General features: G+C 45.2%; 1 protein-coding gene across 1 annotated transcript in view; it reads left to right on the top strand.

The window, feature by feature from the left end:
• The window catches only part of MDGA1 (MAM domain containing glycosylphosphatidylinositol anchor 1), a 192,138-nt gene extending 169,353 nt beyond the window's left edge, over positions 1–22,785 (top strand). The window contains exon 14 of the mRNA XM_058836468.1: positions 22,616–22,785. The gene's annotated coding sequence lies outside the window, so the exon portion shown is untranslated. The remainder of the gene's footprint in view (positions 1–22,615) is intronic.
• The last annotated feature ends 228 nt before the right edge of the window (positions 22,786–23,013 follow it).

Here is a 23,013-nt window from a genome sequence, read left to right as displayed (position 1 = left end):
GCTCATAAATGGCACTGGATTTTCTTCCACGTCTGCCTGAACAAGGGAACCTCTGAGTGTTTACAAGGGGTAGAGTTACAGCCCTGCTGCAACTGGCAGCACACTTCACTGATGACTGAGAGTGGGGTCACCCCTTCCCTACATCACATCCCTATCCCACTCCACCTTAGCTCCTCTTGGACAGGGAATACTCTGCTGAGGGAAAAGAGGTGACGGACCAACGAGACTTGGGTGGCTCCTGCCATTGGTCCCTTACCCCACAGCATGGCCTCTCCCAAGCTGCACCAGAGAGGGCTGTGGAGGGGACCAGGGAACACCACAACTTCCTCCCCAGGCAGAGGTGACACCTTTCTGCTCTCCCTGCCTGGTCTTGCTCTGATCACTCTGCCTACAGTGTCAGCTCTGTGGTGGCTCCCATGGGATGGTCCTCTGTGGGAACTGACAGCGGTCAAATATGAGATTTTTTAGGCTTCAGGCACTAGCTTGAGCCTGTGGGAAAGTCAAGAACATAACTTTCACACTCTGGCCTGTGAAATCATAAGGAGAAGTCCAAACAGTCCTTAGAGAAAGAAAACAACCTTTGCAGGTGTTGTTTGTCGCCTTATCGTTTCCTTGTAAGAAACGGTCAAGGAGTGTTGTTCCTAACTGTCCAGTGATGGTGATGTGTTGGTTTGATGACCAATGAAAGCTTTATGTTTTTGGACCTTTTCAGAACTGCCTATAAAAGAAGATCTGGAAGAACAAAACTTGCTCTCTTTTGCAACTAAAGCTAGAGAGTCTGTGTCGTCACTTTAGCCATTCCTAATACAGTGCAACAGTCCTCCACCTCTTGCTAACTCATCCCCATGGCTCTGTGAAGTACCAGCAACATCCCCACCCTCTGCTCCATCCCTGATACTGAAAGGAATCTGCCCCCAGGGGGGGCAGATGGACAGGTTACTTAACGCAGGCAATTTTCTAAGTAGCCAACAGAAGCAAAGCGTGTGTCTAAGGGAGGGTCCCTCTAGACCCACACACAATGCTCCAGTAGGCATGACAGGTAAAAGTTTACAGAGCCTTGCCACAAACCATAGCAGATCAGACCCTGGCAGCTGATCCTTTTGCTGTCACTTACAAAAAATGTGATTATTTTTCCACTCTGCAAACCACTCCCATTATTTTGTATGCTAACAGGATTTAGTGAAATGGTAGATAGCTGGTGTGAAAAACGAATTTCACTCCTGTAAAATTTTAAAAAAGTTTAATAAAGACAGTAAGAGACATAAAATAAAGCAAAGGGTTACGGCTGGGTGCCTTGGCGCTCTGCCAAGAGCACACCTGGTATCTTGGGAATACCCTTTTTATCCCATCCTGCTGTGAGGGGTTAATGTATATTCAAAACATGTCCTCTCCCTGGTTCCACCTTCTTAGAATATGCTCTTGTACAATTTTATTTTCTGCTGGTCAGCACTATTTTTGCTGGTCATCATTATTCTTGCTGATGAGCATTATTTTGGAGTTTGGTTTCCTTTCTTCCGCAAATGGTCATTGTTGATAAGAGTCCAGGCCCTTCATCCTTCCTTCAAGGGCAGCTGGGCTTCATATCTTCCCCCCTGCCAACGTCCTGGTACCAGCTTTTTGATAACAGTTTGCTCTCCATTTCCTGCTGCTGATAATAGCCTGTTTTCCACAGCTTGATCCTCCCATTGTCTTGTCTGTTGGAGTTATCTTGCCTTGTCCAGATGAAACAGATCCTTACCATTCAGAATTCCTATCTAAGCCTATAACTTGCTAAGAGAGAAAAGAATATAGCAAAAGCATGTAGCATATAACATTTATCAGAATAATTGTGAAAAGCCAATATTTACAACATGAATTCACAACAGCTGGCATTCCCCCGATAAAGAAAAGAGGCTGATAATGTATTGTGTGTTCAGTTCTGTTTGCTCAGCTGTAGATCTGCCTGCCCTGAACTGTACCAGGCTGTCCATCCTCTATCAGACACAATCAGGACACTATTGCTTGCTCCTAAAAATTTTATAAAACCAACTCCAAACATTATGGCTCAAGGTGCTCCTTCCATTGTTTATACCCTCTAGACTCAGACTGCAGAACCTCCCTTTCCTCATTACAGTTTGATTTATGAAGCTGTAAGGTTTCTTTTCAATGTCACTGAAGTGGGTATTTTAGGGTCATTTTGATTGCAGATTTTCTGGTTTGGAACTGTTGTCCCTCACAGAGCTCACCTCAGCCTGTGGTAGAAGGGAACCTCCCATGGCCACAGATGCATCTCTGCTGTTCGAGCCAAGCGTCATTCCTTCAGCAGAGAGTGAATGGAAAGCTATTAGAGCTGCTTGAGCTGGCTATTGCAGAGAAACAATTGCTTGCACGTAGCTAATGTATTGCTTTTTCTTGCAACGCTCTGATGCATTGCTATTGCTTGCAGTTCACTAGGACTTTCCAGGGAGCCACAAGCCTAAACTAACATTGCAGGTGTGTTTTCCGCGTACATTCTACTGCAACCTTTTTCAGAAGGCAGGAATATGAAAGTAATAGGTTTGATGCAGAGTTCTTGGCACAGTGAAGCAATTATACAACCAGGATTCTCTAGCCTCCACATTGCTAGGAAAGTGGAAATCTGATTTTTACCATTTAAAGTGAAAAAGGTTCAGGATTTATAGAACTTTGGGATATGTCTTGGGGATCTTGTCTGTGAGACCAGACAAATATTCCAGGGTGTGAAAGACATGGGAACAGCATCCCTGTTAGCCAGCATATCCCCACCTCTTAATCTGGAGTCTTTTCTAGTGCAATGGGCCCCAGTTTGCTGAATTCTCTTTGGTCCAAGTATTCACTGGAAATCTTCTGCCTTCCAGGCAAGACCTTCACCCTCATACATTTTGCTCAAATGCACGTGGCAAAGAGCAGAAATCCCACCTGAAGGAACAGGAATATCCACAGTTGTGTCATTCTTTTCCTCACCAGTTGCCATAAAACCAGCACGCATGAGAAGAAGAGCTATTTTATCCAAGCTTTTCTTCCCAGCTTGCACCCACCTTCATTACTGTGGCAAGACGCAATTCCAAAGGAGTTTCACAGACCAGAGCCCGTTCTCTGCTCTTCTGTCTTAAAAATCCTGCTGTGGGAAGTAAATGGAGTTGATCTTTTCTCCAAGGTTCCATCTACCTGCTGTTTTCACTGAAGAAGGAAGCTTGCACTATCTTCTGGACAATGTGTACACTGAGGCAATGCTCACACCCTCAGCTAGGTCCTTGGTTGGCTCTGGGACAGGAAACCTTCCTGAAGAATCCAGAAGCCACAAGTAGCACTGGGGATTCAGTAACAAGTATTCCTAGTCTGCCATGAGCTCACCCTTTGGATCAGTACTGATTTGTGCATCCCAGATCAGCTTTAGGGAGAGACAACTTTTTCCTGAAGTTATAACCCTGATAGCTGACAATCATCCAGGTTTTCCTATTGTTTTCTGGGAAAAGGGCCTCAGTGTCCCCATCAAAGTACAAGTGAGGTGTTAACCTCATAGAATCCTGAAGATTGTCACAAAAGCCTCAGTGTTTTCAGGAACCCCTCTCAAATCATTGTCTGATTATTCATGCATGGGAAACGGGGTATAACTCACATGATCACTACAGCAAACACAAGCCAATGCAGAAACCATTCTGTAGCTAAGACAGAAGACTAACACGAAGTGTTTTATCAGATGACATAGTTGTTCTGGGCTTACAGATGGTGCTCAAATGCTATTAAGATTCCAAACTCATCCTGAAACCCAAAGAGAAAATCTGATGAAGATGAAGCTTTGATGATCAGCAGAAAACAAAATCTTGTGGGGGGCTTTCTATTAAATCAGCAATTTCCAAGGGGGCATCATGAAGACTGATTCTTCAGAGACAGAAATACATAGCTGGAGACCTCATTTGCGGATTTTTCATTTTCCTATCTGTAAACAAAATGGAGTAGAGAGCTGCAATGCCAGTTAATTTAAGGTTAGGAAAGAAATTGCCATTCATGTGTAGCAGAACTAGAGAAAACTCATCCAGGGACTAGTACCAGGAAGCCAGAGAATGGACTTGTAGCTCTCTTCAATGAAGTTGCCTATGTTTTTCTATCTTTCAAAATATCCAAAAATCATAAAAACAGCTGACACCTAAATTTTCCTTTTCAGGGTATATGACATATGGAAGGGGTATGTTTGAGTATGCAATCCATGGATAACCCAAAGCCCAAAAGGTACTGAAACATTCCTTAGAGAGGTTTTGGCTGGAAGCCAATATGGCATTTTTATGGTAGGTTTTATCTCCTGAGACTTTAAAAAATCTTGCCGCATTCCCTCAAGAGTAACTCCTTCCCTAGAAGCTGCAGCAAGATCTCTGGAATAAACCACACCAAAGAAACACTGTAATTTGTCAGTGCCTTAATTTCTGTCTGTCGCCTGTCTTGCTGCAGCGCCTCAATCCATCCACTCACATATCTGGTCACATTCAGGCAGAAAAAAGATTACACAAGTCCAGGGGACCATCATAGATGACTTTCTGAGGAAGCAAGTTTGTTCTTTATATCCATTTATTTTTCTTTGCAAACATGAGGCAGAGAGGCAGTTTTGGCCACTGCCCTTTCTGCAGCAGCACATTTTTCCTGAAGCCTTTGACTTTGTCCTTCATAAGAGTGCTTCAGGGTTGTCACCATGGGGCAAGGCAAAGATCAAAAGCATGTAAAGTGGGGAGGGAGTAAGTAGGTCAGCTGCTGTAAACAGTGAAAAGGGGAGAGGAGAGAATTACCTTTTCTTCACTGGAACTGACCCCATTCCCAGCAGTCCCATCTCAGAGGACTCTGTCAGCCTGCTCAGGTGCTCTGAGCCTGGCTGGCACTCTGTCCACATCATCATCTTCAAGGGCAAGAGGCTTAGCTCAGGACTCTGCTGTAGTGTCTGGGGAGAAAAATCACATGTCCCTGGTCAGCCTCGAGCCAAAATTAGGAGCTGCTGGTCCTGAAGTGAAAAGAAGGCAGTACAGAGCTTGCCTTTGTATTGCTTTGGAAATGTCACACAAACACTGCCAGCCTCTCGTGGGACAGCTTCCCACCTGGAACAACCTGTGAGTGATGGAAACACAGCAGGACATGGATCCAGGAAGACCTGAGGAGATGAGGGATAGCAAAGGATAGATGAATAGGATAAAATTAGGGCATAAATTGGACTGGAGTAACACAGAGGTATCCTGAGTGCTATAAAATGCCACAAAAGGGGAAGCAGCCACATAAAATGTAGTGGCAGTGTAAAAATCAAAGTCTGGCACTAACAGTTGTCGCCCTGAAAACTCAGCTTTTGGAGCTTGTTGACATAGTTTCTAAAGACTTTCCCAGGACAGTAACTGTAAACATAGATACGTGTACATTCTTTCTGATACACATCTTTTGATGGACATCTCTCAGGGCCAGTGCAGTTGGGAAAGTGTTATCCTGACCATCCAATCCCTGGCCATGGTCAGAAACCTGTAAATTGTGAGAGAAGAAATAAAGTTTCTCTTTCCTTCATCATACCTTGAGCTGTGTCTGTGTGACTTCTTTCGTGTCCAACAGCGACAAACAGTTGTGATCTTTTTTAATCTATTGATTAAACCAGTGATCCTTTGTAGCCCTAAATGCTACTGATCTGTTGTCCTGGCAATAAACTTAGAGATGGGAAGGAGAAAGTTGTACTCTTAGGAACATTTTTCAAGGTTTTAGTGTTTTTACCATGTTGAAATAGGCTTTTGAGCTTTCTCATAAAGGAAAGAAAAAAAAAAAAAAGAAAAAAAAAACACAGGAAAGGTGACACTCTAATAGCTGGGGAATCAGAATATATGGAGGGGAACAGTGCACCCCAAGTTTAGTTAGTACCCAACTTCCAGGTTTAAGCACACTGACAGCCCTCACTCTCTCCCTGTGGAGCTGTCCCACATGGTAACAAGGAAATAGGAGAGACCCAAGTAACATAACACACATACAGAGACAGAGACACAGCCTGGTGAGACAGACTTAATTTATTGCTGCAACTTTGAGGTGTCATGTCGTATTGTAGGTAGAGATGCCATTTGTAGGAGGCAGCTGGGAAGATTTGTTACTTCTCATATTACAGCAGCACTTCAGAGCCACATTGAGCCTGCATTGGAGAGGTGCCTCCCCTTGCTGTGGCACCTTGTTCTTTCCACAGGCTGTATGTGGAGCGAGGCTCAGGCAGCAGAGCAACAGAGTCAGGCTGAATTGCTAATTTCACCCAGACAGACAAGATGAAACATCTGCAACACCAGAGATATCCCAAGAATGATGAGAAGGAAGGAGACTGGAGTCAGTGGGAGTAGGAGTGGAACTCCTTTCCTCAGAACTGAATCTCCATCCATTGGGATCATCCGTGTGGATATCAGTGTTGCAAGACTCCTCCCAATGGCAAACATGCATGTGCATATGTTGTCCAACATGAGCAGTCTATATTTGTCTCCTCCTTATTCCCTCACATAAAAAAAAGTTTTTTTCTCTCTCCCTCCTCTTGTTGTAGTCTAGAATCACCCCAGCTTCCTCCCTCATGTTTGGGCCACTTTAGAGTGTTAATTAGTGATTAATTAGCAGCACGAATCCCATCTGAAGCCCCAGACATACTATGATGAATTCCTATGAGGAACTTGAAAAATCTTATGTTAATATTTTCCTTTCTTCATCAAGCAATTGCTTCTCGCTTCATTTGTCTGCAAAGATTGAGCCCACACCCTCAGCTCGGATGCTGGCATGTGTAGTTCAACTGTATCAATTAATTATTGAATGGCTTAGTTCATGCTGTTAGACTTGAAATAAAAAAAAAAAAAAAGGAAGAAAGAAAAAGAAAAATTGAAAGTATCTCCTTAATTATTAAATTTCAACATGTTGGGCATTAAAGCTCTTACAGGGAATGCTGACACCAGCCTTTCCCCTTCCAACACTTCCTACCATCACCCCTGCATCTGGGTATTTTAATCAGTGGTCATGCATAGACCACAATGAATCCAGTCCTGATCCAAAGACTGATGAAGCCATGGAAAATATTTACATCATTTTCAGAAGGACTTGTGTCCTTCCGATGTGCTTTTACACATCAGTGCTTTGGGGATCTATAACCTTTCTGGAAAGAAACATTAGGAGACTAACCAGTGTAGTTGAGACTGAAGATCTTCCACTCAGGGTGTTTCACAGTTCAGGGCACAAGAAACTTATTATTATCTTTGCTTTTCCTAATAGCATGGTTTGTTGAACTGCAAGACTGTCTAGACTTTTTTTGTTGGTCAAAGTGGCAAGTTCCAGCCTTAGTCTTAATTGTCCATACCCAAAGGGTATGGACAGCTCCTATGAACTAAGTCTTTCTTCCCTACCAAGTTGCCAAAGTGCGGGATTCAGCCAAACAGACCCGTGTTCAGTCCCTGTTCCCGACCCAGAGACCCGAGATCCTGGTACCTCTCCCTTGGGCACTTCTGTTCCAAGAGGTGAGCTCTTGACTTGAGAATTTCTGAGCTTAAAAAAAACAAGGGTTTGAAGTAGATGTTTCCATTTTGCCTGTCATCTCTGCTCCACATCCCACTGGGGAGCTGTGGGCAGAGGACTGACTCACTCTGCATGAGCATCAAACAGCTGATCCATCTCTTTGTGATCTGCCAGGAAGACTCTCTGAGTCTCCCAGGAGACTCAGCAATAGTACCCTATCCTATAATCTCTTTTCCTGGCTTCCTCCCAGGTCAGCAAAGGAGAAAGCTCTCCTGACAACAAGAGCAGCCTATGTGCCTACTACTTAGCTCACTCTCTAGTTTCACCCCTTCTCTCTGTAGCAGGAGAAGGCATCTCAGGAGCCATGATCACCGTGGTCTTGCATGCCTACCTCCCTTTAGCAACAGTGATGCCCACACCACAGTCTCAAGAGTGGGGCAGCTGCTCACACCTCCTGCTTCAATTTGCTCAGTCTCAGCCCAGCTGGTGGGATTACCATGCTGCATCCATTTTTTATGGGGATTCAGACCATACAAGCTGTTAGGAGGCCTGCCTGGCCCAGCTAAACTCCAGTGAAGGCAGCACTTAAGTTCAGAAGATGGGACTTAAATCAGGAAAGGGCTGCAGGGATACCTCCAGCCTGGTCCTGGCTGGAGGTATCTCCACAGCCATGCAAGTCCCTGCAGTGCAGCCAGCAGCAGAGCCCAGGGCATCCAGCACCACAGAACTGTAGCCAGCCCCACACTGCACTTTGGGGAGCCAAAAACAGCTACATAATTTGAGAACAGAGAGTAAGAAAAGCAGCAGGACTGTGTCTGGGGGGAAAGTGGTAAAAAGGAGGAAAGGCAGCCTAAGCTTCAGAAAAGCCTCCTTCCCTCTCCCCAGTAATGGATTAAAGACTCCAGAGCAGTCTGCCTGCCTGGAAGCAAGGAGCATCTGGTGCATAGGTGCCAGAGACTGCAGGGTCTCTAGCATCTTCGGCTGCTATAGCTGGGTCCGGCTGAGCCTTTCCTTTCACTGACATCCATTTTTCACTGGAGCAAAAAAAAATGTCCCTCTGTTCCCTCCCTCCAGCTGACTTGCAAACCACAGCCCAGCAGATCAGAGAGAAGTGAGCAATTAAAAGAGACAAAGTGCTGAAAAATACATAACAAAAGCCCTATAAATGGTTTTTGGCATTTGGACTAGGCATGGTTTGGACTAGCAGCCTGGAGAACAAAGGCAGCACATGTTAATGATGAACATGATTCAGTTTTTAATTAATAGTCCATTTTTAATAGTCCATAACAGAAGCGATGGATCGGAGAAACAAATGGGTGTCAGACAGGAAACTCTTCCTTTCTTCGCAATGCCCTGCCCATCGAAGATGACAGTTTGCCCCCTCTGTTCCCTCTCTGGACTGTCTTCACATCTCTGACCCAAGAGGCCTTCAAGAGATGCACTGCAGGTGAGTTTTTAAGTTTTACATGTCAGCTGCCTGCACCCTGAAATGCAGCCCAAGTGCTCTGAGAAAATCTCAGAGAGAAATCTTGTGATGTTTTCAGGAGGCTTAAATTCAAAGACTGCTTGCCAGGGATGAAGGTGTGTGTGCCTGAAAGCTTACATGGGCCCCTTGACCTGTTGTCTCACTGCAGGAGAGGTACCATGGCTGCACATATGCTAAGATACAGGAGCTGGGAATGTGCATGTTAGCTCCTGGCTGGGCAAGTACATGCCTTTCTCTGAGTTTGCATTAGCATATCCCTGAATTTTCATCAGCTTTTCCTTGGTATTCACCAGCACATTACCTGGCATGCATATGCTAAAGCAGCACAGCCCCTTGCTCACAATTCCTCCTTTTCACAGACATCAATAGAATCTCTGCAGTATGCTAGGCTGGGATAGGAGGGACAGAGTGACCCTGAAGACATCCAGTGCTTTGCACAAGTCCACAGCTCCTCTGAATTTCTCTTAATTCCTCTGCCCTTCCCCAGTCTGTCACTGCTGTCTTCTCTGTAACAGCTAATGAGGCTCCTAACCCTGATTCCTAACTTACAAAGATTTTTTTTTGCAATCTAAATCCCCTACATGAAAATTCCAGAAAAGCTGAAGCAAATTGAGCTCAGGAGTTTTGGGCTGAATCCCTCACCCCTCTGCTGGGGAGAGGGTGGTAGGGGGTATTCTCTAGTGCTGAGAAGCATAAACAAGTCTGTCTCTCCACACATAGAGTTCACTCTGCTCACAGAACTGCTGAGAGTCCAACACACCTATATCCTCCCTAGTGAGAGGAATGATGAGCTTGTCTTAACAAACAAGCTGTGGGTCAGTTGATTAGATGTAGCTATCAGTGAGAGATGACAGAAACAATGGGATGGATTCCAGTAGAAGATCAAAGGGGCACTGAAAGAACACTATGAATTCCATAAAAGTTAAGAAGGGATTACGCATTGGGGGTGGGGAGGGGGAAGGTATTGCCGCCGGTATCAGGTGTTCCGGGAAGCCTGTACCTCTCAAGTACCTCAGCCTATGGGGAAAGAGAGAAGGGACAAGCGGCTGGGAATTAGGATAAAAAGGAGGCTTCGCCCTCCAAGAATTTGAGAGACCCCAGGGGAATGCCCCATGGCCTCTCCCTTTATTCGAATAAAGTAAAAGGACTCCTCTGTCTCCTTTTTGGACATAAACTTCTGGTGTTTGTGGATTAATTTTCCTGACAATTTTTGGGGGCTCGTCCGGGATTTTTCCACCGTCCGGGGCGGCAGGCAGTGAGTGGAGCTGAAGGCGCGCCTCACCCAGTTTCGGTGATCAGCTCCCCTTGGTGGCGGCCAGCACCGGGCGATTGATTGTGTTCCCGAGACTGTCCAGGAGACAGATGAGTGGTGGACCAGGGGGGTCCGTGAAGAGTCCAGAGGGAAGGACCACTGAAAATCTCACCGGTGAGTAAAATGGGATCTTCGGGGAGCAAGCCTGGGAGGGCACCCAGGGAGGGTAGCACAGGCAAGCCTGGGAGGGCACCCATGGAGGGTAGCACAGGCTAAACAGGGCACCCATGCAGGGTTGCAAGGGTACAGCTGGGAAGGGGTCTCGGCAAAAGGGATGACGATCCCACAATATCCCCGGAGAGTCCCTTGGGGAGAATGCTGAGATCTTGGGACAGATTGTGTATTCACCCAGAAGTAACTATGGAGATGATGGTAAAATACTGTTATTATGTATGGCCAGAGTATAAGTTGCCGAATGGACTTATGTGGCCATCTTATGGAACAGATAGAATTCATTTGTGTTGAATTCTGTGGAGATATCTAGAGGAGAATTGGAAAGGATGGATTAAAGGAGAATGTGGATTAATATGGTTTAAACAAGCAACAGGAGAAATCTATGTGTTAAGGAAAAAAAAAAAGAGAAGAGGAAAAAGGGGGGGAAGAGGAAAATGGTGAAGACTGGGATATTTTTCAGCACCTTCCCCCGTCTTGTCCTCCGGTGTTACCAGCTGACCCAGGGCCAGCTGAAGATGCCCTGTATCCTCACCTTCCAGGGCAAAGGGATCAGGGAAATGGTGTTCCTACAGCTCCACCTGAGAATAACAGTGGTGTAGGGGGAAGGGAGCAGCATATCATATCACCCCCTGGAACTAGAAGGGATCTCGAGAATCCACGCCTGGGGTGGGGGGACAATAAGGGAAGTCAAGAAAGAGTCTTTGACAATAGGGGATGGATGGATTGTGTTAGTGTGCTGGAACAGAATTGGTTAATGAAGAGTGTGGAGAGATGTGGTTGAAGCAGGAACCAGGAGTGGAGGTGCAGGACCAGGAGTGCTGGCTGGGGGCCTGTGAGGCTGCTGGGACTCAGCACTGGGCAGTGCCTGACCCCACCAGCCCCGGGCAGGGGCAGCAGCAGCTGCCGGCCCTTTGAGGCTGCAGGACGCCCTGGCTGCCTGTGGTGCTGCCGGCCGTGCCCGACAGGAACACTGGAGCGGGGAGGAGCTGTTTGGACAATGTGGCAGGACAGGAACCGGCTCTGGTATTCGGTGTGTGGTAAATAGAGTGAGCACAGGGAGGAAAGGCGAAGGTGATGGCCTTTTTCAGGCCAAAGAGGGAAAAACCGCAAGGTCCAAGGGGTCCCCCAGGACAGAGGGGATAGGATCGGGCACAAGGAAGTGGCAGAGTATTTCTCTCCCCAGCAGGGGAGACCCAAGCCAAACAGCAGTTGGGAAAAGATCAGTGTGCTGCCTTCAGGGCGTAGGACACTGAAAACGGCAATGTCTGCAAAAAAGCCAAAAACAGCTGGACTGTTGAGAAAGTCCAGAAGATAAGAGAAATGGATTGTTAAGAGTGTCAAAGGCTCTCATTATATCCACCAACCTAGAGCCGTTGTCAACTTTTAAAGTAAGTCTAGATCGAGGAGAGGTGTGTGTCTTAGTAAAAACAAAACTTCTCAATTCACCTTAATTTTTATCCCCAGGGGGAAAATTGTCTATAGAATTTTTCTGATCATTCAAAAGAGTTGTGAGAATTGTGGTTTCTTCTGTGTGCTCAGAAGTTTGAACACATCTTTCTCTGAAAGAATTGTAAAAATTGTAGTAAATTAATTTGAAGATTTAATTAATTTGTCTACATGAAGTTTTGTGCAGAATGACTCCAGTTTGGAGTGGACCACATCCCTCTGCTTTTTGTATGTTTTGTTGTAAAAAGCCAGAATTGGCAAATTTCAGTTATGAAGCCAATGCTGCAAGTTATATCTTGTGGGGAACATGCCCACCAGTCTGTAGTTTGTTGCAGCCTTAAAACAAATTCTGTAGCTGCAACCTTGTGAAAATAGTGTCCTATGGAAGGCCTGGGTATTTGTCATGCACTTCCTCTGTGGAAGTTATGGGAAAACTTTAAAGGAAAGTATTTTGTTTCTTTCCTTAACCCAGCCTCCTGTTTGAATAGCCCTGAAGAGGGGAGCCAAGGCAAATTCCATGGTTGTATTCAAGTAATAGATCTGCAGACTAGGGCAAGGAATGATTTGCGAGACATTCAATGGCCTGAAGGGGAAAACGTGTTTATTGATGAGTCTTCAAGGGTGATAGAAGGAAGACAATTTACAGGGTACTCTGTTGTGAATAGAAAGCAATTAAAGGAAGGGGGGAGGTTACCGCCCACCTGGTCAGCTCAGACTGCCGAACTGTATGCACTTATGAGAGCCTGTGAGTTATACCGAGACAAGACAGTAAATGTTTTTACTGATTCTAAATATGCATATGGTATAATGTCTGTTTCTGGACTTTTTGATTTGGGTTCTTTTTCCCTTTGAACTGAAGATTGATGAGAGGGAGGCGGTTTTTTCTCTCGTTCGGTCTCAGTTGTTTATTTTTTCTTATCAGTATTACAAGGTACAAGGAGCTATGTGCGCTATGATAGAAAGGGGGTAAAATGGCTAACAAAGATCTTCTTCAAGGTCTTTTATATGTCCATTTACCCAGTTAACAGATGCCAACTAAATTATTTTTCTTAGTGACCCAATGACCCAACACCTGTGTGCTGCACTGTGACATTCTCTACCCAATCACTTACTACTACCCAAACACCCCTAGGAGAGGAACATGAAGAAGAAAGAAGAAGGACAAGAGACAACACCCTAAATCCTCCATCTTGTCTCCTGTTCTCTAAACTACTTTTTCACCCAGTGATTCAAGAAACTTTCTAATCTACACATTTACACATTTCCTATCTAACTTTAACATTTGTTTTCATGTATCACCATGAAAACATGCACATGAATTTCATATTATATGAAATTCAGTGTTTCTTTGAATCCTGGAACTAAATATTAAAAGCAAGGGCACACAGTCTGTATCTCAGACTCCAACAGTATAATACACGCATTTGAGAAACTGTAAGAAGAAAGAAATTTATTAACCTGCAAAGGAAAGACATTAGTTCATGAGAATTTAATCTCCTGCCTGTTAGAGGTGGTGAATTTGCCAAAAGAAGTAACAATGATGCACATTAGAAGGCACCAGGCAGGGTGCTCAAAAGAGGCAAGGAGAAGCAGACTAGTTAATAAAGAAGCGAAAAGCTGCATTGTTGCTGGAAGTTTCTAAGATATTTCCCTTGCTCCCAGTGGCTGCCCCCTTGCCAGAAAGGTTGTCTTTTTCACTGAAGGACCTTGAGATAGTTGTGGAGAGTGGGGCAGAGGGAAAGGGAGGCGGGTAGTTTGCAAGGGATGGTGAGCAGATGCTGAGAGTTCCGACATAGCAGTTGTTAAAGCAGCTTCATGGGGGAGGTGCCGAGGCTCCCGAGAGATGGCAAAGACCTTCCTCAAAATGTATACTACTGTGGGTCTTTTTGTTCTGGCAAAACAAGCTGTTGATGGTTGTTTGATTTGTGCTAAGACAAATAACAAAGTTACAAAGAAACTGGCCAGGGGTGGAAGGCCTTGGGCTGTAGGTCCCTTCCAAAGATGCCAAGTGGATTTTACTGAGATGCCCCGAGTGGGGAAGTTTAAATATCTTTTGGTAATAGTATGACAGTTAACAAGGTAGCCAGAAGCCTTCCCAGCTGTTTCAGCAACTACAGGGTCAGTTATTAAAGTATTTTTAGAACAAATAATTCCAAGATATGGGATAGTAGAAGCAGTAGACTCAGATAAAGGAACTCATTTTACTGGAAAAATTCTTAAAGGAGTAATGACTGCTTTAGGGATACCATGGAACCTCCACACTCCCTGGCATCCCCAAAGCTCAGGCCAGGTTGAAAGGATGAATGGAGAGATAAAAAAACATCTTCTGAAGCTAGTGATAGAAACAAAAATGCCATGGCTGCGGCTCTTACCACTGGCTTTAGCAAGAATAAGAGCCAGACCCAGGGAAGATATTCACCTATCTCCCTTTGAATTGCTGTTTGGAATTCCTTATCCTTGTAATTCTCAGCCTGGGGCAGGGGTAGAGATAAGTGATGTATATCTAAAACAGTATGTGGCTCGGATACTGTCTCTTGTGAAATCTCTTCGACAGGAAGCTCAGCTGACACAGACCGTGCCTTTGGACTTTGCTGTGCATAATATCCAACCAGGAGACTGGGTCCTAGTTAAGGAGTGGAAAGAAGCACCCCTAGTGGCTAAGTGGCGTGGACCTTTCCAGGTGTTGCTGACTACAGAAACAGCCGTCAAGACAGCTGAACACAGGTGGACACATCACACTCGAGTCAAAGTCTCTAAAGCTCCAGAGATTTGGACATCTCAGCTGGAGGAGAAGGATGGGAAGCCGCGACTGACACTCCGCAGGAGTGGACTGGAGCAGTAGCCGGTGCGTCAACATCGGGGGAAGCCCTGAATGCCTACCCACAGACTGCTGAAATTGTATGGGCATCCCTACTCTCAAATCTCCAGACACTGGGAGCCAATCCATGCTGTCATTGCTTTCTTTATGCTAAGCTGTTTCTGTGCTTTCACTTGCCACAGGTGGTGCAAAAGACAACGTGAAAATTGAAAATTAGAAATTAGATTATAACACTATTAGAGTGTTATAAATGCAAAGGCAAATTTGAGATAAAATCAAAGAGAGAAATTTATTAATAAACAGCAAAGAATAACAATGAGAGAAAAAAACTACAATAAAAATGGTCAGCGCAGCGCTGGGTGGACAGGGTCTACACCGGAGGTGTAGGGTTCCCAAATCCACGTTTGAGCGCTCTCAGGCTTGGGGTTTTATAGGATTTTTAAGTCCTCAGGCTAAAATTCCAAGCAGGCTCCATTCACCAAGCGTTCTTGATTGTTCGGTGAATGGATTTCCTGGCTTGGAAAAATAGACCTAACTAGCGTCCGGACAGAGTCTCCTCATATGTAAAGAGACTCTGTATGTATTTTAATTTTGGGTTATCAAGGCAGAAGTGGTGTGATCCGGGGTTGGTGCCGATGGAAATCTCGGCAGAGTCTTCCCTTTTGTTTCCAGTGATTGCATCTCCAACACTGGTCTGACAGGTGGGGGATTCAGGACTAGCGATGGATACTTTTTCTGAGGCTCGTCTTTGTTGATCTTGATTGTTTCCCAACCGAGATCTGCAGGGACGTTGGTCAGGTTGGGTTCCTCCTCCGAGCTAGTCCTTTTGTTTTCTTGATGGCTCTCGTCCTGTCTATTTTCCGAGTTAATGTTCGTTATCTGGGTGTTGGCTGCAATCCTTTGCCTTCGGAGAAAAACTCACGGCCAGGCTTGGAAGAAGGGTTTTTATATACATACATCTTTGGATTTTTATTATTTTAACACATATACATCTTATTTATATCTTTACGAATTTTTATTTACACATAATTTATTACAAGAGTGTTTCTCTTAATAATTTTACCTTTATATTTTCAGTTAAGTTAGGGTCTAAAGTGGGAAAATATTCTTTTTACTTTAGGAGAACAAGTAGCAAAGACCTTTAACCTTAGGAACTGTTGGGTCTGCGGAGGGCCAGGGGGATCTGAAAGCTGGCCATGGGTGGCCAGCCCGGTGGAGCCTAAATGGTGGGTTAGCACCCTGAGTGAAGTCCATAATGGAACAGGATTTTGGGACAAAGAAGGAAGTCCATGGCAGCTTCATTCTTCTGAAAGAGGCATTTATTGCCTAAACAGAACAGGAAGCACATATGTGGGAAAGAGCGTTTGTGACTGGACTTTATCTTTGGGTTTAGATTGTTAGACCCCCAATTGCCCTCCTTATGACTGTTCCAGATATCAAGGCAGATGGAATCAAACACATGTTAAACTCACTAATAGTAGCTGGGTAAGGTGTTCCTTCCATAATTACCAAAAAGATTTTGAAGGCTGTAAAGCAGTGGGGAAGGATAAGTTTTTTGACCCTTTATTTTTAAGCTGCCCCCGAAATAATTCCACAAGTCCGACACATGTTGTCCGAGACTATCAGTGGAAATGGCAACACTGGAATGGAACTCGAACCCTTTTCAGTAAGTTCTGGTCCAGATCTAATAAAACAAATCTGGGATGTGATTGCAAGTGGAAACCTCATGTAGGAGCTTGGAAATGTAAATATTGTGATTCTTATGGCGAGGCAACTATTGTTGGTGGACCACTAGGCCCTGGAAGCAAGCTGTATTTTGACCCACCAGTTGATGATGAGAATTGGAAAGGTCCCTTCGCTAATGGGACCTGGGCTCTAAAGGGGCATTACTGGATTTGTGGCCAAAATGCTTACCGCAAGCTACCTCCAAACTGGTCAGGGATATGTTATGTGGGGTATATTAGACCATTGTTTTTTCTGCTACCACAAGTTCAAGGAAATCAGTTAGGAATCAAAGTATATGATGATCTAATTAGAGAAAAGCGGTCCAATGATACATCCCCGGTTGGAAAGAGCACCCAAAAGTGGGGAAAAGATGAATGGCCACCTGAACGAATCATACAACACTATGGACCAGCTACCTGGAACCCAAATGAATTAATATCAGGTGCCAGAGAACCCATTTATAATCTAAATCAGATAATTAGGTTGCAAGCTGTCTTTGAAATAATAATCAACCAGACAGCTACAGCTCTTGACCTTCTTGCTGACCAGTCTACTCAGATGAGAAATGCAATATTTCAACATCGGATGGTATTAGACTACTTATTAGCAGAAGAAGGGGGGGTGTGTGGAAAATTTAATGACTCAAACTGCTGTTTGCAAATAGATGACAATGGAAAAGTGGTAAAACAAATAACAAAAGGAATAAGAAAGTTAGCCCATGTACCAGTCCAAACATGGAAAGGATGGGAATGGGACATGTTTTCATGGTTACCTGGTGGCCTATGGGTCAAACAAATGCTTTTTTTCCTCTTAGGTGTTGTAGCAACTCTAATATTTTTACCATGCATGATCCCTTGCTTAATACAACTCATTCAACATGTGATCAAAGGAATGCAGGTAGTAGCTGTGCCTACTGATCCAGAGATAGCTACAAAAAGGCAGAAAGTAATGCCACTGCAAATAGTTGTCTTAAAAACGAGATTCACTTAATAAATTATAAAAAGAATTTAATATAAATAAAAAGACAATTAGGAAATAAAAGAAATAAAACAAAGGGTTAAAACGGCCGGGTGCCCTGGCGAGTTGCCAGGAACACACCTGGTATCTCAGGAACACTCTTTTTATCCCCTCCTGCTGTGAGGGGTTAATGCATATTCAAAGCGTGTCCCCTCCCTGGGTCTGCCTTCTTAGGTCATGCTTTTGCACAACTTAATTTTCTGCTGGTCAGCACTATTTTTGCTGGTCATCATTATTCTTGCTGATGAGCATTATTTTGGAGTTTGGTTTCCTTTCTCTTGCAAATGGTCACTTGTTGATAAGAGTCCAGGCCCCTGTCATCCTTCCTCTGAGGGTATCTGGGCTTCATATCTTTCGCTGATAACAGTTTGGACTCTATTGTTCTCCTGATAACAGCTTGGGCCCCACTGTCCTTGCCCTCTGGACAAGGCAAGGGTTTCCTTGCCTTGTACCTAGGAAATTCTTTTAAGCTTAAGACTTGTTAGTAAGAAAAAAGTACATACATAGCTAAAAAGTATTTAACATATAAGATTCATCTGTGAAAGCCAATATCACAATACAAATTTATAACAGTTGCAAAGCCAAAAAGGACCCAAGAACAAGAAATTAAGTCAATGATAACTAAAGTTTGTAAAGACAATTACTAACAAAAATTAAAAGAGGAGGGATTGAGAGGAATGATGAGCTTGTCTTAACAAACAAGCTGTGGGTCAGTTGATTAGATGTAGCTATCAGTGAGAGATGACAGAAACAATGGGATGGATTCCAGTAGAAGATCAAAGGGGCACTGAAAGAACACTATGAATTCCATAAAAGTTAAGAAGGGATTATGCATTGGGGGTGGGGGGGAGAAAGGTATCACCACCGGTATCAGGCGTTCCGGGAAGCCTGTACCTCTCAAGTACCTCAGCCTATGGGGAAAGAGAGAAGGGACAAGCGGCCAGGAATTAGGATAAAAAGGAGGCTTCGCCCTCCAAGAATTTGAGAGACCCCAGGGGAATGCCCCATGGCCTCTCCCTTTATTCGAATAAAGTAAAAGGACTCCTCTGTCTCCTTTTTGGACATAAACTTCTGGTGTTTGTGGATTAATTTTCCTGACACTAGCAATACCCTATCCATCATCCCAGCCTCTGCTGCTATACAGGAGAGCAGGGACATGGCAAACTGTGGTTGTGGCAAGGATTGGGCAGCTGGGCACGGGCTGGACTGTAAGCATGGACCAAGAGTTGTTTTTGGCAGTGTGAGAGTCTCATCCTGAGGAGCCATGAAACTTGAGGAGTCATGAAACTTGAAGAGCCATCATTGAGTTACATAATCAGGTCAAGCAGGAGTCTGGCATAGTCGTCACAGCCAATTCCTGGGAGACAGAGTCCCAGAAAGAGATCACCACCCTGTCATGAGATCCATGATGGTATGAAGCAGTCACAGGCCACTTGCACAGCTGCTTCTGCTGTGGGCATGAGCTGGGGAAGACCAGAGAAGCTTCAACATGTGTGTTGGGGGTTAGGTGTCCTTTTTTGTTCTGGCTTGCCAGTGGAATTTTTACCCATCAGTTGCGGAGACAACCTAACTGTGGGTACTTAGTGGGTGCTTGACAAAGGACAAAGAGTGGCTGGGCCCAGGGGGGAGAAGGGGGCAGGAAAGGAGGGTGGGGACAGTTTTTGGCTGGCTTTCTTTGGCTTCGGGGAGAGACATTCCTTCTTTGGGGGCACGGAGCTGCTGCGGTAGAGAAAAGGGAATTTTGCCATCACCCAGACGGAGCTGCTGCTTCTTCTCCTTCTTCCCTCTTTGTTGGTGGCCTCACACCCCCTGTCCTGCCTGGACGTGTGGCAGTGCCAGCCACCACCGTGGAACTGCTGATACACCTCATCCACCAGCCCAGGATCTCAGCTCATTCCTGCTGTTTCAGCTGACTGTTCCTCAGAGCCCCACAGGAGCACCGGGACTGCCCACCCAAGGGGGTTTGTGAAAACAAAGCCTCTCCTCCATTCCGTCTCAGCCAAGAAAGCTGTCCCGGGGTCCCTGGTTCTGTTTTCTTGTTAATGCTGTAGTTATTGTTGTTTGTTTGCCTGGTTATACTAGTAAAGAACTGTTATTCCTATCCCCAGATCTCTGCCTGAAAGCCCCTTGATTTCAAAATTATAGTAATTTGTAGGGAGGGGGACCTACATTCTTTCATCCCAAGGGAAGCTCCTGCTCTCCCTAGCAGACACCTGTCTTCTAGAACCAAGACAATGTGTTGAATGGATGCATCCACCACATTTGTCCCAGCTCTCACCAGGCACCTAAGACTCCAGGAGCACAGGGTCTATAAGGCAGCGTGGTCATCTTACCTCCACAAAAGGAGGAACTGGTACTGCATGTCCCAACCAAGGGGACTGCTTTGGGGACAGGAGAGGGATTGGACACATCTTCCCAGAAGCTGCAGCCTGGTGAGACGCTGGTACAAAGATGGTCAAAAACTAATTTTAAAATGTAGCTCTCTGCTTGATTTGGTGTCTGAACATGTCACTTAACAGCAATTTAGTGATTCCCTCCTGCCTTTTGCTGAGGCACTGACACTTTTTAAATAAAAATATGTAGAGGAGCTTCAGGCACTTTATTTAGGGCACAGCAAGGGTCCTGGTACCCATTTCTCTGCCCACAATACTCCCTGTTAATGTAATGAGAGCTTGTAGGAGCATAGAAGCCAGCACAGCCCCTTCCCTGGCTCCAGCTGAATACTCACAACTTGATTTCCCAGAGCACATGCTTGGCTTCCTCTGGAAATCACATCTTCAGCAGGTGCCTAGGGAGCACCCTGCCTAGGTGGAAGGCATTCAGCAAACCTGATCTGCCACCAAGCTTACATAATTATTAGACTTTTTAATTCTGTTTCTGTTTGGGTTTTTTGGTGGGGTTTTTTGGGGGGGGGGGATGGTTTTTTTTGGGTTTTTTTGGTTGGTTGGGTTTTTTTTGGTCCCCAAGCCATGTTGCAATGCAGAAGCTGCTGCTGCCATGGTTACAGTCCCAACCAGCCAATATCCACCTCCCAGCTACATCCTCCAGAGTGGGCTGAGCCTTGGGAGCCTTTGTGCCATGCTGACTTCTTCCCAGGGGACAGAGCAGCCTGACACCACCTTCCATGACAACTTCTCTTGCCACCTCTACATCAGCTTTCTGTATCTGCTGACTTCTGGCTTTGAAACACATCTTTGTTGCACCAAAGCACTGAGCACATCCTGCTCCAGGGTGAGCCCTGCACGCAAGGGAAGCAGCAGTGGGACTTCTGGCAGCCAGAATAAGCAGGTCTGGCTGATGCTGGAGCTATTCAGCAGGAGACAAGCTGTGGATTGGTAGGCTGGAGCTGAACAGGCACCTTCCATGGCCCTGTGGTTCATTTTGTAGGCTGCTTATCTCTTGCATGTGTATCTCTTTCTGCTCTTTCTAAGAGGAAAAGCCAGGTAGTGGCTAATGAGGTGTCACTGCACATCAGCTGATGTGATTAAAAGGCTTCTTCTTGATGGGGAAAAATTACTACTCTTTCTCTCTAGTCACCTAGTAGCATGACTCAGGCTTCTAGCTGGCTCTTCTGAGGTGCAGGCTTATACTGAATACAAGTGTGCTCCATGTCATGTCATGCCATGTTGTGCTATGCCGTACCATGCCATGCCATGCCATGTCACTCTATGGACAAAGCATAGCTTGAGTTGGGACTGCATAATCATCTCCATGCATCTCAACCATCAATCTGCATAATCATCCTGAATGCACCTCTTCCAATTGCCCTAAAGAGATCTAAACTCAATCCCCCAACCGGACTGGGAGATGTCAGTTATCCTGCAAACCCTCACCTGATCCCAAATCAGAAATCTCAAGGAAAGCCCTCTTTCCCCCTCAGTTTCCTAGGCCCATATCTACACAAACATCCCAGCTAAGTTTGCAACCAGCGCTCTTTGCACTCTTGCAGCTTACCCCATCCTTTAGCAAATCTCTGCCCTGGTCCTGCATGCCCAGCTGTGCCCCTCTATCCCCAAGGCTGCTAGATGTAGGGTGCCTGGGGCAGGCTGTGCCCAGGTCAGCATAGGTAAGGGGTTAAGCTCAGGACAAGCAGATTGATGTCCACCTCATCTGACTCCCACTGCTGGCAGCACCCCTGGGCTCTGGGGGATACCTCTGCTCTGTGTGCCAAAGCAGTGGGCAGCTGCCTGAGCCTCCCTCCTTGCAGGGATGGGGAGTAACTATGGTAACTGTCTCTGGCTGCATCCCAGCTCCATGTTTGTCTCTCCTCAACAGTGCTTGTGTTTATCTTCATTGTTCCATTTGCAGCTTACTCCTTCTTTCTCATGACCAAAATAAAAAAGTGAGGTCTTGTAACAGCTCCCAGCCTCCTTTTCCAGAGACAGTCTTAACCACAGACAAGTAGATCCCCACAGATAAAGCATTACCTCACTCAACACCTTCTCTGCTCATCACCTGAGAGTCCCTATGGGTCCATAGCAGACATGGTTAATCACCAAAGCACAAAATTAGCGTTTGAAGTCTTGCAGGAGCCTGGAGGTGCCAGTGGGCATCAGCAAGTGCCACATGAGAGGTGTGCTGCAAGGGCAGGTGGGGTGGCACAGCTGGCTTCTGCACGCACACCAACTGGCTGGTTTCCAGAACTATCCAGTAAAGCAATATAGATGCCACCCTTAATCCCTGTATAACTTAATCCCTCAGTAGAACAGGGTGACTGAATTTCCTCCTGAACATTTATCAAAACCTTTGAGGCACAGCCACTGCTCTGTGCTGCAGTGCCTGGCACCAGAATTTATGCTTCAGTGTCAGCCGTGACTGCTAAGGTAAAAATTTTCAGAAGCCTTTTAATGACTCAGATGTGGAAATCAGATTTGGGTGACACTTCTGAGAATGGATCTTGGGTTCTTGACACTTTTGAAATGTTCCCCACAATAATTTTAGAATGTCTAAACTACCAATTAGTGCTTGATTAACAATGGTAAATAGAAGCCTTGTGTTCTGCTATCTCCGTTGCTGTTTCAGCTGTTAATGACAACTACACCAGGAGCTGCCAGGGGAAACATTTAATATGTGAAGCCATGAATTATTTTCCCTCTGTGTTTAAAAAAATAAAAAAAGTGATGACATTTCTTTTCCCTTCTTTCTCTCTTTTCAGCCCTTTGCTTTGTCATGCTGAGCAGCACATCTGACACCAGCTGAAAACATCTGGAATGGTTCTGATAGGAGCAGAGCCAGCTGCCTTTTCATAGTTCTCTGGGACTGAGAGATATATATCAGATGTGAGTGTCTCTCCTCACTAATTATATGTTATCTGAATAAATAACTGGTGATGGCTTAGACCTGGCTGAAGTGTTTGCTCTCTGCTCCTGTTGCAGATTTGATTTACAATGCCTTCTCTCACTTCACACTGATTCTTATTTTACTTTAGGGGTTTTTTTATTCAATCATTTCTTTTCTTGTCCTCCTCTCCCTCCTTCCCCTCCCCTCCTTAGACATTCAATCACAGCTGCCTGCAAGGGGGGGTTGCAACCCAGCTTTTCATCAGTTTGTGTT

This window comes from Poecile atricapillus, chromosome 3 (assembly GCF_030490865.1).
Source record: "Poecile atricapillus isolate bPoeAtr1 chromosome 3, bPoeAtr1.hap1, whole genome shotgun sequence".
Lineage (NCBI taxonomy): Eukaryota > Metazoa > Chordata > Aves > Passeriformes > Paridae > Poecile > Poecile atricapillus.
Note: the sequence above shows the minus strand (reverse complement) of the source record. Positions and strands in the feature narration are given on the sequence as shown.